Raw genomic sequence first — 18925 nt, 5'->3', positions numbered from 1 at the left:
CATGAAGGCTTTGTGTGTTGGCCCCAAATACCTTACAAGCATTCCCATCCACACCAAGACAGATGGAATGGGAATGTGCATTTTCTGGAGTGATGGAGAAGGCTTGAGTTGACTCACATAACTGTCATGCCCTTACTGAACTCCACCTGCAACCCCATGTCTGTTAGATTACATATGCATTATGCCCTGCATCACACACTCCTTGTACCGTCTCCTCCACAAGGGTGGACCAGGTCTACAATACAAATAATTCATCCCCTAGGTATGTTCACTGACTAGGCTATTGTGTGGGAAATGTATAGGAAAATACCTAGAGTTAGTATTGAGAACTTTGGACGCTGCAATTATAAATTGGCTTATTGAGCTGAGTTGAAAGATTATATTGAATCTTAGCCTGAACACTTCAGCTGATGCATTATAACGAATAAAATTAACGCTAAACCAAGACAAATAATGGTTTATCTATTTATTCTTGCAAAAGATACAGAGCTGTCAAAAGCACAGAATTTCCTTAACGTTATTTCACATGAAGTACATTCTCGGTCATCCTGAAATTCGACTATCTTGGCTTTGCCTCGGGACAATTTTGTGACAGCTAGAATCTCTCTTTTCAGATGGTCCGTGTTGCGCATAAGGTAGTGGGGGGACATTTCTTTGATAACCTGTACACTGATTATTCAAATGTCAGGTTTTCAGATCATAAAGCAGCCCTGAGCGATGATAACTTTGGAAGGCTGCACATTTACTTGGACGTAAGCCCAACTGATCACAGTGGGACTTCTGAAGGAAAATGAATGAGATCATGCTGTAAGGTTACTGACAACACAATCCTATGGATTCCATTCCTTGGAAATAAACTTCATTGTGTCCAGAGATGTTTATTCCCTACTAAGTGTTTAGGAGTGTGGCCTAAATGCCATTGAACGCATTGGGCATCATTCTCAGAAAACACATTTATGAATGATATCGCTAGGTTTGTCCTGAGAGACTGAAACAGTTGGAGGATGTGTCTGGGAGCAGGGAATTCTGAATGCTACCCTTTAGCTTTACCAGCTCCTGTTTATGAAAAGTTCTGGAACTTCAAGCAGAGTGTTTTAGAGCAAATTTATATTAGTGTAAACACAGTGTCTGTACTTTGTGAAGACTCCAGAGATCTGAAGGGAAGACTCCAAATATTCTTTCCTGTTCTGTGGAATATGGTCCTCCGTGTAGGATGATGACCAGATGCAAAAAGAGAACAGGATCTCTGTAAACCTTTAACAAAATACAGTCGTACCTTGGAAGTCGAACGGAATCCATTCCGGAAGTTCCTGCAGCCAATCGGAAGCCATGCCAGATATTCGGCTTCCGAAAATCGTCTGGAAACCAAAACACTCACTTCTGGGTTTCGATCATTCGGGAGCTGATTTGTTCAGGAGCCAAGGTACGGCTGTATAAGGAACCTATTCAATGCAATTCAGAGTTTTTGGCTCTGCCCTGGTTTGCCGGCATGGTCATGGCTGCCTTATATAGCTGTTTGAATATTGCACTATTATAGACCGGGGTGGATCTACACACGGGGCGGAAAGGGTCAGAAATTGAATTGTTATAACAAAAGGGGGGGAAACGCTATGAAAAATTGCAAAGAATATTTTCCCCTCTCCAGCGCCATCTGGTGTTGCATATTTATAACGCATTCAAAGTGCTGCTTTTTTGACTATTGTAGCTTGAATTCACTTCCTCACTCAGCCATGAGGGTTGACTGTGTGAAGTAATCATTAGCCCACAGCCTAACCAACCTTAGCAAGGTTGTCGTAAGAATCAACTGGGTGAAAAAGAGAGCTATGTATGCCCCGAGAAGCTTGGAAGAAGAGTAGGATGCACATGTAGTAAAATAAAATGGCGGAAAACTAGTGGATGCAAAATGCAAAGATACAGAAGAGGAGAGGGCTCTGGCATCATTCATAGTTGCACAGAACCATAGAACCATGGAATTTTAGAGTTGGGAGGGACCCTAAGAAGATTTTTAGGCAGATGTAACTAGGAAGACAGAAGTGCCTGGCGTGCTCTGGTCCATGGGGTCACGAAGAGTCGGACACGACTAAACGACTAAACAACAACCACTAGGACTTGCTGATCAGAAGGTTGGCGGTTTGAATCCCCGTGACAGGGTGAGCTCCCGTTGCTTGGTCTCTGCTCCTGCCAACCGAGCAGTTCGAAAGCACATCAAAATGCAAGTAGATAAATAGATACCGCTCTGGCGGAAAGGTAAATGGCGTCTCCGTGCGCTGCTCTGGTTCGCCAGATGTGGCTTAGTCATGCTGGCCACATGACCCGGAAGCTGTACACCGGCTCCCTCGGCCAGTAAAGCAAGATGAGCGCCGCAACCCCAGAGTCAGTCACGACTGGACCTAATGGTCAGGGGTCCCTTTACCTTTTTTTAACTTGCATGAAAATTCTAAAATTCTAAAATTCCTTCTTTTACACACCTGTTAAAAGGTTCAAGAGCCCTGTCTGCTTTGGAATCTGGCCACTCTACTAGCATGCCATTTTAATTTTTTAACTTTAACACGTGCATCTTTGTACTCATCCCTTGGCAGGAGAACTGCATGGCAAAACTCAGAGAAGCGTGAATTCCAAAGGACAGCTGTGTTGCAGTTCGTGCATTGTTTCAGAAAGTGCAATTTCACCTTTAGATGCAGACTGAATTGAACCTGTTCCCCATTGTTGTTGACGCCTGCATATTAATGTACACCCCCCCCCCACACACACACAACAATAGATTTAGCAAGGAAACATTAATCTCTTAGAGGGAAGTGCAACCCAACAATAAAGAAGATTTCCTGGCTACATTTGGATGATTGTTAGGCTTGTCAGTGTCCCACTGAGAAATGGCGGGTGCTTTCCTTATGAGATGATCTAGCTGGAGTACTTCCTGTCCCCCTGCTCTGCCTGCCCTATTGCTAAGCCCCCTTTCTTGCTTATGGGGTGAAATGAGGTCTTACGACGGAGAAAACCAGGTGGCCATCAAAGAGACGGAAAGAGCACTGGGGCCAGACTTTCACCAGCTGCATCTCCTTTTGGTGCGTCAGAGATTTTAATGGGAGAGGTGCAATCCCTGGCAACAGCTTAAGACAGTTAAGGGGGGAAAGTGGGAGACACAAGGTAGTGGGTTTTAGGCAAACTAAGCAAGCTTTCAGACAGCAACATGCATGTTAAAATGAGACGAATTAACTCTAGCAAGCCTTGCCTTCCATGCTAAGTATGTTTTTATTTCCCCTATTTTAAAAAGGAAAAAAATATATCTAAGTAATTAGTTGGAAGGAAAATGCCCCTAAAAGGCCCTGGAGATATCAATGTGTCTACAAATGTTCCAACCCTTTCATTTTCTCTCTCGCCTGAGCTGAGGAGGTGGGCGGGCGGTCCTTTTGCCTTGGCATGCTCTTATTTTCTTTAAGCAGGAAGAAAGAGAAATGGGGGTAAATTAACCCATTCGCTGGTGACCTTCGGTGCTAATGACGGAGTACAATGTATGGGCTTAAGGACAGATTTAGCTCACTGACACCAGAAGCGTTGTGCTATGGCAACCTGCATTTCTCATGTCCATGCAGTCCACTTGAAAGAGGAAGGCTAGGGTGGATTGACTTTGCATTTTCAACCCACACTCCCCCCCCCCCCCAAGGAGCTCTCCATCCCACTTTTTATGAACAGAGCAACCCTGTGATGCAAGTTAGGATGGAAGAAGGAGATTGACAGACGGGCACCCAGAGGGACTGTAGCTCCGTGGCAGAGCACACATTTGGATGTGGGTACAGTGGTACCTTGGTTCTCAAACACCTTGGTACTCCAACAACTTGGAACCCAAACACTGCAAACCCGGAAGTAAGTGTTCCGGTTTGCGAACTTTTTTCGGAAGCTGAACGTGCTCTGTTTTGAGCGTTACGCTTCCAATTTGAGTGCCACGCTTCCGTTTTGAGTGTTATGCTGAGGGCTGTATGGTTTTGCTATTTATTTTGCATTTTTGTTTTTGCGGCTCTTTTTGTTTTGTTTTTGTGACTGTGTGGAACCCAGTTTAGCTACTGATTGATTGATTGTGTGACTGTAGTACATGGTTTATTGATTTCATTTTATGGATCAGTAGTCTCATTTTATTGTAAAATTCATGTTAAATTGCTGTTTTAGGGGTTGTTTTTAAAAGTCCGGAACCGATTAATCCATTTTGCATTACTTTCTGTGGTAAAGCGCACCTTGGTTTTGGAACGCTTTGGTTTTGGAATGGACTTCTGGAATAGATTACGTTTGAGAACCAAGATACCACTGTATAATTCCCAGCATCTCTAGGTAGGGCTGAGAGAGATGCCTGTCTGAATCCCTGACACAGATACACGATACTAAGCGGGATGGACCAAAGGTCTAACTTGGTAGAAGGCAACTTCCATCTGAGTGTGACACTCTTATAGTGTCTCTCAAGGCTGGACTATATTGGAATGTAGCAGGAGTTCCCATGTGAGCCTTCTTAGATGCAAAGGAGAACAGGCCTCCTGCTCTTTTAATAGTTTTCAGCAGGTCACAAAAGCTATACCTGCTGAAATTCCCTCTTCTACACAACTACTGAAGGTGCAGGAACCCAACTTCCTTGTGGATCTGCTCACCCTAGAGTCTTCTCAAGGCAAATAGGAAATTCCTCATGTTTCCTCATGTGAATATGGTTCTTTCCTGTTTTTATGGAGGAATCATGGGGGGAAAGCAGCAGCGAGGTTGTCCAATGAAGCTTGCTGTTGTGTCACACCTTGCCCACTCGGGTGAATGAAATTTAGCAAAACATGCTGGAATACTGATCAAAAAGCCACCGTTTTATAACACAACAGGTACTGCTGTAATGAAAGGAACGCTGGAAAAAAGGGCAGAAGCCCTTGCATTATATTCAAGAAAGCTAACACAATATTCACCGTGTTTGAATGCACCTTAGGAATACTCAGGGGCCACAGAGAGTGGTGAGGGATAAGGGAATGGAACAAACTGTCTAGAGTCCTGAACAGAAGCATACCATGCTGCACACTTCAGTTGCAGCTCTCCCTTGTAAAAGTCATCACCTGCATTAATTTGGTGAGACCAGCAAGGCTACTATTACAGTCTAGTCACCTGTGTTCTGTGTTTGCTTTGAGTCTGCTTGTCTCTATAGCTCGGTGTGTGGGCAGTGGAGGTTTTCGCCTTAAGCAACTGCAAGTTCAGGCATGTGCCTCTTCAATTCAAAATGTGCGTGGCTCTATTTAAAAAAACAACAACCCCAAACCAACAAACCTAAAGAATGTCTTCAAAAGAAGTTGAGGAAGCTGGCCACTTGCCACTCTCACACCGGCTAAATCAATAGCAAACAAGTATCAGGGTAAGTGATCCCCATGGCAAAACTTTGTCTTACTGTACATATTTGCAGAACAACTTCTTCTAGCAATTACCAAGGAATGTCACCGAGCTTGCACAAAACAAACTGCCAGTAAAAGAAATGGCAGTCAATCCAAAATCAGGCAGCAGCTGTCTGGATGAATTGATCCATGTCATATAATTAGCTATCCCTCCCCCTTTTTTTAAGGAAGTGGCATGGCTGGAATGGGTATATATTAATACCTGGAAACGTACCAAGGAACTAATGTGGTGAAAAATGGTAGTGCTCTAACCGAGGCTGGTAAACAGATCCTTTTCCCATTTAGAACATTTGCTTTTTTTATAATTTCAGCACTAGATGGAACTACTTTATTAGACAGCAATATTTTTGCGAGGCAAAGTGTGTGTGGTACCCGTGCCCAGGCTGTGTAGACTCTGGAATTTCATCTAGTGGCTGGGCTTGCTCGTGGTATAATTGTTTTAAAAAATAGAATAACTGTTCCCTGAAATATATTAATAATGGTTCAGTGGCAGAGCACATACCTCAGTCAGTAGAGCATAAGACCCTTAATTTCAGGATCATGGGTTTGAGTGCCACAGTGGGCAAAAAAGATTCCTGCATTTCAGGGAGTTGGACTAAATGGCCCCGTGGTCCCTTCCAGCTCTCCAATTTTACGATTCTCTGTTTTGTCCAGGGTTCAGTCTCTGCCATCTCCGATTAAAAGGATACAGATGCTGGTGCAGAGGAAAGAGAGAGACCTCTGCTGGAGAGTGTTGCTGGGACTGAAGTAGCTGTCTTAGCAGCTTCCTAAATATCCAGCTGTTAGGAGAGTAAAGATATATGTGGGCAAACCTCAATAAGAGAAGCCAAAGGGTGAATCAGGACCTTCAGGGATTTGCCACCCAGCAGCATAAGTGATGAAATCAATGGCCACCAGTGACCTTCTAGAAGAACCTTGTGGATTAGCATCAATTTGGCACACGTGATGCTGCCTTCTGCTGAGTCAGACCATAGATCCTTCAAGCTCAGTATTGGCTTGCAGCTCCGGCTAACTCAATATTGACTGGCAGTGGCTCTCCAGGGTTTCAGGCAGGGTCTCTTTAACTACCTGGAGATGCTGTGGATTGAACCAGACACTTTCTGCATGCAAAAGCAGCTGCTCTGCCGCTGAGCTATGCCCCTTGCGGTTGGCAGGCTCAGGGCTGGATTTCGGTTTGATGAGGCCCTAAGCTACTGAAGGAAATGGGGACCTTTGCATGTCCAGCTGTCCTTTGTCAACAACAAATTGTCGCTCTTTTTTGTGTTGAATATATGCTATATGGTAATTTATGGCCCTAATAGGTATCTAAAGCTATTTGCACATAACAAAATATGTATTTTATCAAAGTAATTGTTGAACTGAAATACAATTAAGAAGAAGTATATTAAAAGTGACATTTGGGGGGGGGGCAGGAAAGTGAAGCCCTAAGCCATAACTTGTTTAGCTTATACGTAAATCCGGCATGGGGCAGGCTGCTAGTTCAAAACTATCATCACTCCCCCTGCCCTACTCCTTTCTGAAACTTTAAGGGTTACTTAGAAAGCTTGACTAAAGCCACTGGAGAACAAAAGTTACCAGATAATTCTTAGTTGGGCGGAGCCCTGGGGCAGGTTTCTTCATTCTACATACATTGCCCAGTTGCCAAATTCGTCTTTTGTTTTCAGACTTTGTGGCCAGGGGGTTCAAGGGGTGGGGGGCACTCGGGCGTCGAGCTCTGAAGAGCGCCAGGCTGAGTGTCTGGGGAGAGCAGAGCCCGTCCGAGCACCACCGGCTCTTCTGCCACAGGCTCTGCATCCAGGGCCAGCGAGGTGATGACGAGGCGGCTGGCTGGCTCCGCCCTGCGTGTGTGCCTGGCAGCCTTGGATTGGTCTAGGGCTATTGAGCAGCCTGCCCACCCAGCACACGTTGCTCACCCCCCCCCCCCCCCGGTGCTTGGCTTCGCTCAGTCGCTGCCACCGCCTCGTGCTCTGCACTGCTGTAAGGCGCTGAGGCGGCCGGCCCTGTGGGAAGAGGGAGGCAGGTGATGGTGAAGGGGAAGGGGAGGTGGAGCATGAGGAGGAGGAAGGCACCATCGCCTTGGAGGAAGAAGAGAGGAACCCCCGACTCGCCCCGTTCTTCCTCCTCTATCCAAGCCACGGGTTTGCAGCCCCAGAGCACCTGGAGAGGTGCCCTTGTTGGTATTTTCCATTCCACCTTTAGTGGCAGGCATGAGATTGTTAATTGTCACATGGCTGTTTACATTCCAGCACAGTTTGCTGGCACAAGCTGAACTTCCGCTGTATTGTTTTTCTTTTGCTTTGACTCTCTCTCCTAGGAGACGGCAAGGAGAGACGACATGTTTCTTTGTCTTGATTTATGTTTAATAAATCTGTAGTTCATAGTACAGTGGTACCTCGGGTTAAGAACTTAATTCGTTCTGGAGGTCCGTTCTTAACCTGAAACTGTTCTTAACCTGAAGCACCACTTTAGCTAATGGGGCCTCCTGCTGCAGCTGTGCCGCCACCACACAATTTCTGTTCTCATCCTGAAGCAAAGTTCTTAACCCAAGGTACTATTTCTGGGTTAGCGGAGTCTGTAACCTGAAGCGTCTGTAACCCGAGGTACCATTGTATTAATATTACTGAATACAATGCTAGCAATTCTGTCCTTTCTAATGTTGCTTTCACACTGCAGTACCTGTTGCGTTATGGAACTGTGGCTTTTTGGTGACATCCTGGGGTGTCACACTGAATTTCATTCATACCAGTGGCTATGATGTGACACAGCAACAAATGTCATTGGGCGGTGCTGCTAACCCCCTGCCCTTTCTGTGCATGCATGCTTCTGTTCCCTCATGATTCTCCCATGAAAATAGCTGGAAAGAAATGTATGCTGCCACACCGCCCAAAAATCCACCACTTAAGTCCTGTGATTTTCTGGGTTAATAGGGTTGCAAAAAGATTTTTTCCCTGGAATGAATTAACACATAAATGAGCACAAAACATCTGCGATATTGCATCAGATTTCCAGAAGTCACTTTTATGTCATGCAAAAGCCCAGATATAATGCAAAAATTAGCAGGGAAATGTCAGGGAAACAGAATAAACTGCCACGAGAATGCAGCCTAGCTCAGTTCAACTGTACTCTATTGAGCTCTATTTCTGAATTTTCTGCTGATTGATTATTGGCATCGTTTTATTGCTCTTTTAAAATTGCAGTCTATGTTTTAAATTAATTGATTTCATTCTTATTATGAACTCTCTACTGATGGGATAGATTTAAAAGAACAAAAACAAATAAATTATTTTGATCTATCAAATGCTTCAAAAAGAGCTAGCATCTAGGCAGAAGTCTTTAGTATAGTGGTGAATAAGGTTTCTTTTTAAATAGTGTGAGATATAGTTTTGCCACTTTGGCAAAGGAGGATTTCTCCATCCTTTCTGCTTCTGTCTCCAAGCAGCAGCATTTTGGCCAAGTGTAAGATTAGTGGGCTTGATATGGTACAAACTGGACAGAAACTCAATTGACCTTTGCCCTGCAGGAGATCACATCTCTTCCCATCACAAAACTATTGTTCAATTGACAAATTTCCTGTGACAAGAAAATGGTATTCGCCCACACAGTAGGAAGAGTTCTTAAATGGACTTGGTTTTTGGCACTCGCAGCAGAACTATAGAGAAGAGGAGGGGCTAGAGTGGTAACTTATCCTGGCATTCGTGAATGTTCACTGACAACATATCTCGATCAAAACGTGATGCCTTGAAATCAGATGCTGTGTCCTGTGATGCAGGCAGTTATGGGAGCATTAACCAGGGCAGTTAAACACACAAAAAAGAACTGAAAATAGATCAGGGGAGTGGAGACTCAGTATTGGAAGGGATAGAAATTGATTAGGGGGCAGAGAAAGTTCAGATACAGTAGTATAAAGGAAGCAATGCAAGACAAAGTTCGTTGAGATCCTTTCAAAGCATTTCCAATTGCTCCATTCTAGCAGCAATGGTGAAAACTGTATTTTTGTGTGCCTGCCTCTTGCAGAGTAGCGTCTGGTTTTCTGAAACGCTTTCAGATGGTGAGGAAGTCAGTGAAATTCTCCTCCACCTCCGAATTATCTCCCATGAACCTTTATTTGGGAAGAACATGAGCAAAATGATTGCAGTACAAGCACCTGAGACAGATTTTGGCTTGGATTCCAACAGACAGATCAGAGTTCCTACCTGATTGGGTTTTCTCTTTCACTTCAGTGGAGAGAGCAAAAATATGCAAGCCCTGAGGCACACAGAGCTCCACTGAAGTGACTAGAGGAAGCACTGGCAGCCAGGTGAGCTCAACAAATACATCACAGCTCCCATATCAGCAAAAGGGATTTATGGGATGGAGACATGAGGTGGAAATCTTGAACACAGTGATATGTACACTGAAGTTAATGGGATTTATGTGTGTATAAATATGGACTAGATTGCAGCCTAAACATTTTATTATTTGCTCTCCTACATCCCCAGGTCCATAATTCCCTGGACTTAAACTACCTTTGATTGTTTCTCATTCTCTGGAAAATAAAACTCCAAGGTGGCTTTCACTGCTGGAAGCTAAGGCCCGAAAAAGACCCAATATGGAGGCCAAATGGCCAAAATATTGGGAAATATTAGAAAAAGATGGAGACAATTGGAAATTGCAGAGTTTGGAGAAAATTAAAGATAAAGTGCGAGACTGGCTACATTACGCTCAGATTAACGAAGTTTTTAAAAATGACAAAAAGTTAGGGTTCCGGGTGGAGAAATCGAAATTGGAAACAGAACTGTTAGAACCTAAGACTAAGATACTCTCAAGAATGTATAACTTGCTGTTAAAATGGAATACACAAGATGAAATGGTTAAATCGGCTATGATAAAGTGGGCACAGGACATTGGGCACAACATTATGTTTGAGGACTGGGAAAGGTTGTGGACCATTGGGTTGAACTTCACCGCATGTAATGCTTTGAAGGAAAATGTAATGAAAATGATATATTGATGGTACATGACCCCAGTTAAACTTGCCAAAATATACCATTTGTCTGACAATAAATGTTGGAAATGTAAAGAAAATGAAGGAACATTCTTTCACCTCTGGTGGACTTGCCCTAGAGTGAAGGCTTTCTGGGAAATGATATATAATGAGCTGAAAAAGGTATTTAAGTATACCTTCACTAAGAAACCAGAGGCCTTCCTTTTGGGTATTGTCGGCCAGAAGGTGTTAAGGAAGGACGAAACATTTTTTATGTATGCAACAACAGCAGCAAGGATACTTATCGCTAAGCACTGGAAAACCCAAGATCTACCCACACTGGAAGACTGGCAGATGCAGCTGATAGACTATATGGAACTAGCCGAGATGACTGGCAGAATCTGAGACCTGGGAGAAGAGAAGGTTGAAGAAGACTGGAAGAAATTTAAGATTTATTTTAAAAAGCATTGTAATTTGGTTGGATGTTAAGAAGGATGCTAGATCATAAATAATTGACCACCACTAAATTAGGGGACGCAGGTGGCGCTGTGGGTTAAAGCCTCAGCGCCTAGGGCTTGCCGATCGAAAGGTCGGCGGTTCGAATCCCTGCAGCGGGGTGCGCTCCCGCTGCTCAGTCCCAGCGCCTGCCAACCTAGCAGTTCAAAAGCACCTCCGGGTGCAAGTAGATAAATAGGGACCGCTTACCAGCGGGAAGGTAAACGGCGTTTCCGTGTGCGGCTCTGGCTCGCCAGAGCAGCGATGTCACGCTGGCCACATGACCCGGAAGTGTCTCCGGACAGCGCTGGCCCCTGGCCTCTTAAGTGAGATGGGCGCACAACCCCAGAGTCTGTCAAGACTGGCCCGTACGGGCAGGGGTACCTTTACCTTTACCTTTAAATTAGATGGAATTAGGACGATAAGTTGATCAAGGAAAATATAAACCATTTGGAGAACGATTAGATTATGTTTAAAAGAATGGGACCTAGGAATATAAATAAGATGATAATTTGCTGGTTAAAATTTAAGACGATGTAAGTGGGAGCGGGAGATGTGAGGGAGTCCAAAGAGGTTTTGAAAATATGTCATGATATATGTTATATATATTTGCATTTGTATTTAAAAATTCTAATAAACATTTATAAAAAAAAATGATTGTTTCTCATTCTCTCTCTCTTTCATATTTACATTTTTATTGATATTTTAATGAAAACTGTAGGACAAGATATAGGAGCCACTTGGAGTTCTGATAAGAAAAGCCCTTGTGGAAATCGAAAAAGTTAAAAATTACATTACATTGAATTGGCTAAACTAACAGAGGTAATCAGAGACCAACCTAAACAAAAGTTCAGAACAGAGTGGGGAAAGTGTAAAATTACTTTATAAAACAGTGTCCCCAAGTGAAAACCTGGACTTCTTTTGATTAATTTCTGCAAGATGATTTATGATTCTTAGGTTATGTATGTGAGACAATCATAATAATAATTCACAAAGGAAACAGTTGAAAAGAAATAAATTTAAAAGCCGATATCAGGATGAAGGAAGTCAAAATTTTATGTTATTTATATTTATGTGGTGTAAATGTATAGGTTTCGTTGGTTGTGACTTTTATTGTCATTATCTAATTTCAAATATCTTTTTATTGCTGCATATATTTATTTCTTCTGTTTTGTTGTCCTGATGTATCAATAAAATCATTTTAAAAACAAAATAAAAGTTAAAAATCACAGTTCCATCTGACACTGGACATGGTAGCCAGAAATATATGTAGTAAATTACGTCTTACATCCCCAAACCCAAAAGCAGTTAAAAAGAGATTGGGATGCCTTGTTAGAATGAATTCACATCCTAAGGATGCATTCACTTTAAGAAGGAATCATAGGGAAAAAGAGGGAAAAAGAGTGAAGTAGACAGAAACAGAATGGCAGACTGTACAAGATTGTGCTTGCACAAAACGGCTTTGCCCTAGCCTTTCCCCCCACCCAATTGGCTGGGGGAGGAGGGCCAGGAGAGACCCCAGAGCAGTGTTCAGGGGGAGAAGAAGAGGGATCATCCCATCCAGCAAGCTGCAATGCTTGTGCAGATAGAACAATGGGAACTGTGTGATACTGAATTCCACCCTACAGACTGAATGAATTGCTTTTTAAAATGTGAAAAATTGCTTCTGCCGTCTAATTATGTGAAATGCCTAAGCTCATCATGGTGGTTAATTAGGTTAATGTGAACTACAGCGGGGGGACTTTAAATTATATATATATTTTTAAGCCTGATGGCTTCCAGCGGCCATGCCAGGAAGAGACGGGTGTATTGGGAAATGATTCACTGGGCAGTCTGCACTGAAATGGGGAGAGGCCACTAAGAAGTTTGTCAGAGCTCTGTAGTTCAAATTAAATATGAGGGTCTGGGAAGGAGATATAGACAAATGCATTTAACCCACGACAACCACCCAATCTTGCTTTAGCATGATCAAATCCAGTACATCTCTCCACGAGGCTGCACAGACCTTTTAAAAAAATCCTTACTTTGTACATCATTTGTCATGCCTGTGTGAGCATCGTGGAGGGCCCAGCTTTATCACGCCACAGGGTACCATCTGCCGCATTGTGCCTGTCACTCTCTGGCATCCAATAGAGGGCTCCCTTTCTCTTGCACATGCATTATCCAGCTCATTGATACCATATTTTATCTGTCTCCATTTGCCTCCTGTGGTTCCTCGGGGTGGTTGACAAATGAAAGTGTAAAGACAAAGGCTTTGATCCTGCCCGGAGTATGAGAAGTTCGGCGGTTTCAAGTCTGGTGGATGCGTCTCCCAGCATCCTTTGTGAATATATGAAATATACTTGGAGTCAAGAGTGGATTTCATGCTCTTTATTCAGCTCATGGTAGTGAGGAATTGAAGTCCCCCCCCAAATATCTGCTTTATATACATGTGATTGGCTAATTCCGGGATTCTCCTGTAGGCCAATCAGATTGCGGATTCACTTCCACCTGGAGCTGGATTGGGTGGCTCCTGTGGACAAATCATACTGCTGCATTGTTCTAGGACCAATCAGACTGCTGCATTCTGAATCCTGTTGTTCTCGGACCAATCAGACTGCTGCATTTTGGATCCTATTGTTCTAGGACCAATCAGACTGCTGCATTTTGGATCCTGTTCAACTCAGTACATAACAATATGGAAATTAGGGAGGCTGTACAGTCATACCTTGGTTTTTGAACAGCTTAGTTCACGAAAAATTCGGAACATCACAAACCTGGAAGTAGGTGTTCTGGTTTGCGAACTTTGCCTCAGAAGCCGAACGTCTGGCATGGCTTCTGCAGCTTCCGATTGACTGCAGGACGCTCCTGCAGCCAATCAGAAACCATGCCTTGGTTTCCGAACGCTTCGAAAGACGAACAGACTTCCGGAACACATTTTGTTCGAAAGCCAAGGCACGACTGTACTTCCATTCACTCTGACAACATGAATTGCCATTACCAGATGCGATGACAGCCACCGACATGGGCATCTTTTAAAAAGAGCTTAGACAAATTCCTGGAGGATCAGACTATTGATGGCTTCTTGTCATAATGGCTGCTAAGGTCCAGAAGTTGTTTGCTTCTGAATTCTCATAAATGGAGATAATGAGTGGCAGAGCACCATTGCACTCCTGGCCTTCGGAATGTTGTACTAGGTGGGTCATTTGTCTAATCCAGAGAGGTCTTCCAATGTTCTTCTGGCACTAACTGGTTAGCAGCTGCAATTTAAGGTTATTTAAGCCTCTCTGCATCAAAGAGCATTTTCATGAGAACACTAATTATTCTCCAACCCGCTCCATTCATCATTTGAACAATTGCACTAGGAAAGCTGTTAGAGACAATCATGTATATTCATGTTCAAAATCCAGGAGACTCTGTGCTTAATTAATGTTACTGGGTTCTGTCAAAAAAAGAAAGAAGGAAATTGCACAGAAATGGAATAAAGGAGTTCTGCAACAATCTAAAGGGGGGTGGGAACCCCCACCAAGCTGAAATGCCAGTTTGGACTGATTCCTACGACCCCCTGCGAACCAGCTCTAAACATCCAGAAAATTCAAAGCTCATTACAGTTGGTTACAAAGCCAGTCTTGGCAGGGCAGGGCATTTTGATACTGATAAGCATAGCCTCCTACCATTCCTGGTATCTCCCTAACACCTGAGACTCAGCTACATTAGTCAAGAAACAATGTTTTGAATGTGTTATATACATGCAACACCAGATGGCACCAGAGAGCAAAAGAATTTTCTGAGCGATTTTCCATAGTGTTTTTTTCTTTTGTTATAATGTAAGGTTACCAGATTTTTTTTTCAATGAATCCGGGGACACTTCATTGAAATGAGTCAGAATAATAGGATTTTGTCAGGGGACTGATTTGTAAATCTGGGGACTGTCCCCGGGAAACCTTATTATAATGATTTCATTTCTGACTTGTTTATAGTGTTTTTTCCTGTGTGTAGATCCACCCCTAGACTTAAAAACCCCAGTGATTCGTGGTGGGAGTAAGATAGATACCTATCATGGGAAAGGAGCAGGCACATTTTTTGTCATTCCTTAGATCAAAGAAGTAGCTGTCACTATCTAGGCAAGATGTGTGAGGCATCGGGAATATTCAGATGTATTCCTCCCTGACCAGTTCCTCCCTGCCCATCTTTGCTTTCATGCACACCAACACAAACATTAGAGACATAAGAGAAGACCCCCACACTTAGAATTGAAAAAGGTACACGACAAGGTTGTCCTATATCTCCTTTGCTATTTATATCGGTCCTGGAAGTGCTCTTAAACATGATTAGAGGAGACCGGTTGGTGGAAGGTATTCAGGTCGGAGCGAAAGAGTATAAACTTAAAGCATTTGCAGATGACCTAGTATTGACCTTACAGGAGCCAGAGCCTAGTACCAAAAGAGTTCTGCAGCTGATTTATGAGTTTGGTCGAGTGGCGGGATTTAAACTTAATAAGCAAAAAACTAAGGTTCTAGAAAAAAACCTGACTTCTTTAGAATCAGAAAGGTTTCAGAAAGAGACAGATTTAAATGTGGTCAAAAAAGTAAGATATCTAGGGGTAAACATAACAGCGAAGAACAGGAACTTATATAAAGATAATTATGAAAAATGTTGGTCTGAAATCAAAAGGGATCTAGATGTTTGGTCAAGATTGAAACTTTCCTTGTCAGGATGTATTGCTGCTGTTAAGATGAATGTATTGCCAAAAATGCTGTTTTTGTTTCAAACTTTGCAGATTGTGGATAAAATGGAGTGTTTTGGGAGGTGGCAGAGAGATATTTCTAAATTTGTCTGGCAGGGCAAAAAGCCCAGAATCAAGTTTAAAATATTAACCGATGCTAAAGAAAGAGGGGGCTTTGCCCTGCCAGACTTAAAGTTGTACTATGAATCAGCAGCTTTCTGCTAGTTGAAGGATTGGCTACTTCTTGAAAACACTGATGTTTTGGATTTGGAAGGATTTAACAATGCTTTTGGTTGGCATGCATATTTGTGGTATGACAAGGTTAAAATACATAAGGCTTTCAAGAATCATGTTGTCAGAAAAGCAGTGTTTAATGTCTGGTCGAAATATAAAGATTTATTGGAAAACAAGACCCCAAGGTGGTTATCACCAATGGAGGCTAAGGCCCCGAAAAGACTCAATATGGAGGCCAAATGGCCGAAATATTGGGAAATAATAGAAAAAGATGGAGACAATTGGAGGTTGCAGAGTATGGAGAAAATAAAGGATAAAGTGCGAGATTGGTTACATTATGCTCAGATTAAAGAAGTTTTTAAGTTGGACAAAAAGATAGGATTCCAGGTGGAAAAATCAAAATTAGAAACAGAACTGTTAGAACCCAGCTCTAAGATACTTTCAAGAATGTATAACCTGCTGTTAAAATGGAATTCACAGGATGAAACGGTCAAATCAGCGATGATAAAATGGGCACAGGACATAGGGTATAACATTATGTTTGCTGACTGGGAAAAGTTATGGACCACAGGTTTGAGATTTACGGCATGTAATGCCTTGAAATAAAATATTATGAAAATGATATATAGGTGGTACATGACTCCAGTCAAGCTTGCAAAGATATACCATTTATCTGACAATAAATGTTAGAAGTGTAAAGAAGCTGAAGGAACTTTCTTTCACCTCTGGTGGACTTGCCCTAGGGTGAAGGTTTTCTGGGAAATGATAAATAATGAGTTGAAAAGGGTATTTAAGTATACCTTCCCTAAGAAACCAGAGGCCTTTCTCTTGGGCATTGTCGGCCAGAGTGTGCAAAAGAAGGATCGAACTTTTTTTATGTATGCTACGACAGCAGCAAGGATACTTATCGCTAATTGCTGGAAAACCCAAGATTTGCCCACACTAGAAGAATGGCAGATGCAACTGATGGACTATATGGAACTGGCGGAGATGACTGGCAGAATTCGAGACCTGGGAGAAGAACTGGTGGAGGACTGGAAGAAATTTAAGGATTATCTACAAAAATATTGTAAATTGTATGAATGTTAAGAAAGATGTAAGATTAGTAATAATATGTGTCAGAGCTGCCCAAGGTCCCAGCTCACAGAGGACCAACGCCAGGTCGTCGTTATATACAAAAGTCTTTATTGAAGTTCAGTTTCCATTCCAAAGTCGTAGCGCGCAGCTCTACGTCTTAAACCCTAGACCGCCGAAGTTCCGTCTGAATCTCCTCCCCCCTGACACCAGTTTAAGATTCTAGCCCTGCTCCACCTCTTCCTCTGCTCTCTTCTCCTCTGGGTCCTCCTGTCCGCTGGGGCATTCCCCTTTCTGGACTCTTCTGACGCTGAGTCCCCTGACTCCTCCCCCTGCCTCCGGCGGGCCTTAGGACCCGGGTCCCAATCCTCGTTCTCTGCTGCCCTGCGCGCCTGTACTTTTGAACTTGGCTCTCGCGCCAACCCAGTGACCTTCCTCCTGACCGTTACACTGCTTCTGTCACTGCTTCCCTCTTCCGGGATGCTAGCTGGACCTGACCTCCCCTCCGTTGCCTGACTCTCCGATGGAGGCGTGGTCAGCCCTGACTCCTCTTCTCTCCCTGCTGGGGGAGACGCTACCCCCGATACCTGGGACTCTTCCCCCCCACTATGCTCAGGTGGGGAAGCTGGTCCTGATCTCCAACTGCTGCTCTGGGAGTCCCCGCTGGCCCCTTGCTTCTGGCCCCTTGGGACCCCCTTTGCCCTGGCCACCGGCGCCCCCTTCTGTGAATCTTCCGATTCGCTGGAGAGGATCATGGAATCTCTCGGGCCACTGTCATCTTCTCCTATGCTGCCCTCAGATTCTTCCCCTTCGCTCTCCATCTCCCCTCTTCCCTGTGCTTCTGCTCCTGAGCCCCTGACAATATGGCTTCAACAAATTAGTTATAAAGAATACAAATTTAAGTGTAATTGGAAGAAAAGATAAATTTTGGTTAAATAGTATTTTATAATTAAATCTCTAAAAGAGTGATTTTAAATTCCAAAATTTGAGATTTAATCTTGGGAAATTATATTATATGAATGGAATCATCTTAATAATTTGCCAGCAAAATTTATGAGTTTAGAATGCAGGAACAAGAGGTGTGAGGAAGTCCTAGGATGAGAATGAAATGTGGATATTGGAAAATACTATGTTATTATGTATGCTTTTTATTGTTTTAAATTTTTTTAATAAATATTATAAAAAAAAGAGAAGACCCCCACACACCCCATGTTGTTTACACTGGAGAGAAGGAACTACAGATCTCTATGCCTGTGTGTCAACTGGAGATCAAATATCTATGGTGCATACAGCGTTGTCTTGAAGATCAGGAACTTACTGGGTTCAAAACGGGAAGGTTTCACTGACCGGATATTACAGATGCACCCCTGCCTTCCATTTGACCATTACAGCCCTGACAAATTTGTACTGCCAGATGAGATTTTCCACTGGGGCAGGGGAGACTTTGGGCCTCCTTTCAGAAATGGCCTTGGCCCTCATGGTATGAGTATGGCCAAGGGCTCCTTCCAATGGAGGCAAAGCAAGGAAGTGCTACAACAACTGTAACTGGCCTCAACCTGGACCACTAAGCACCATGGTGGAGGCTTCCCAGCACCAGGACAATGGGAGTAGGGAAAAGGATCCTGTTCATTTGCTGGCAATTCATTGTTTCATCTCTTGCAAACAAAGAAATGTGCCCAAGTTGAGGGCTGTGCGAATTATTTTCCTTTGTCAAATTAACCTCTAACAAGTCACCTCACCTGGCATAACCAATCAATAAGTGAAATTAGTCTCTTTCTGTAGCTGCATATAGATTTCCCCAGTGTGGCTGCCCATCGCTTCCCAGGCACGAGGATGGCAATGATGAGTGCCTGTCACAAACTCCATGAATATTAAGGCCTCGTTTATTGGACAGCCTTAACTAATGAGAAGCATTGAGAGTCACTCGTCCAAAAACAATTGCATTTCAAGGAAGCCCAGGAAATCAGAGGGTAGTATTGATGGGCTCCTGTGAATTTGCTGCAAAATTCCGAAAAAAATGCACATGCATTCTGCTAACTTGTTTCTCTACCT

This window comes from Podarcis cretensis (assembly GCF_951804945.1).
Source record: "Podarcis cretensis genome assembly, chromosome: 2".
Taxonomy (NCBI): Eukaryota; Metazoa; Chordata; class Lepidosauria; order Squamata; family Lacertidae; genus Podarcis; species Podarcis cretensis.
The sequence above is the reverse complement of the archived record's forward strand: the minus strand, read 5'-3'. Positions refer to the sequence as shown.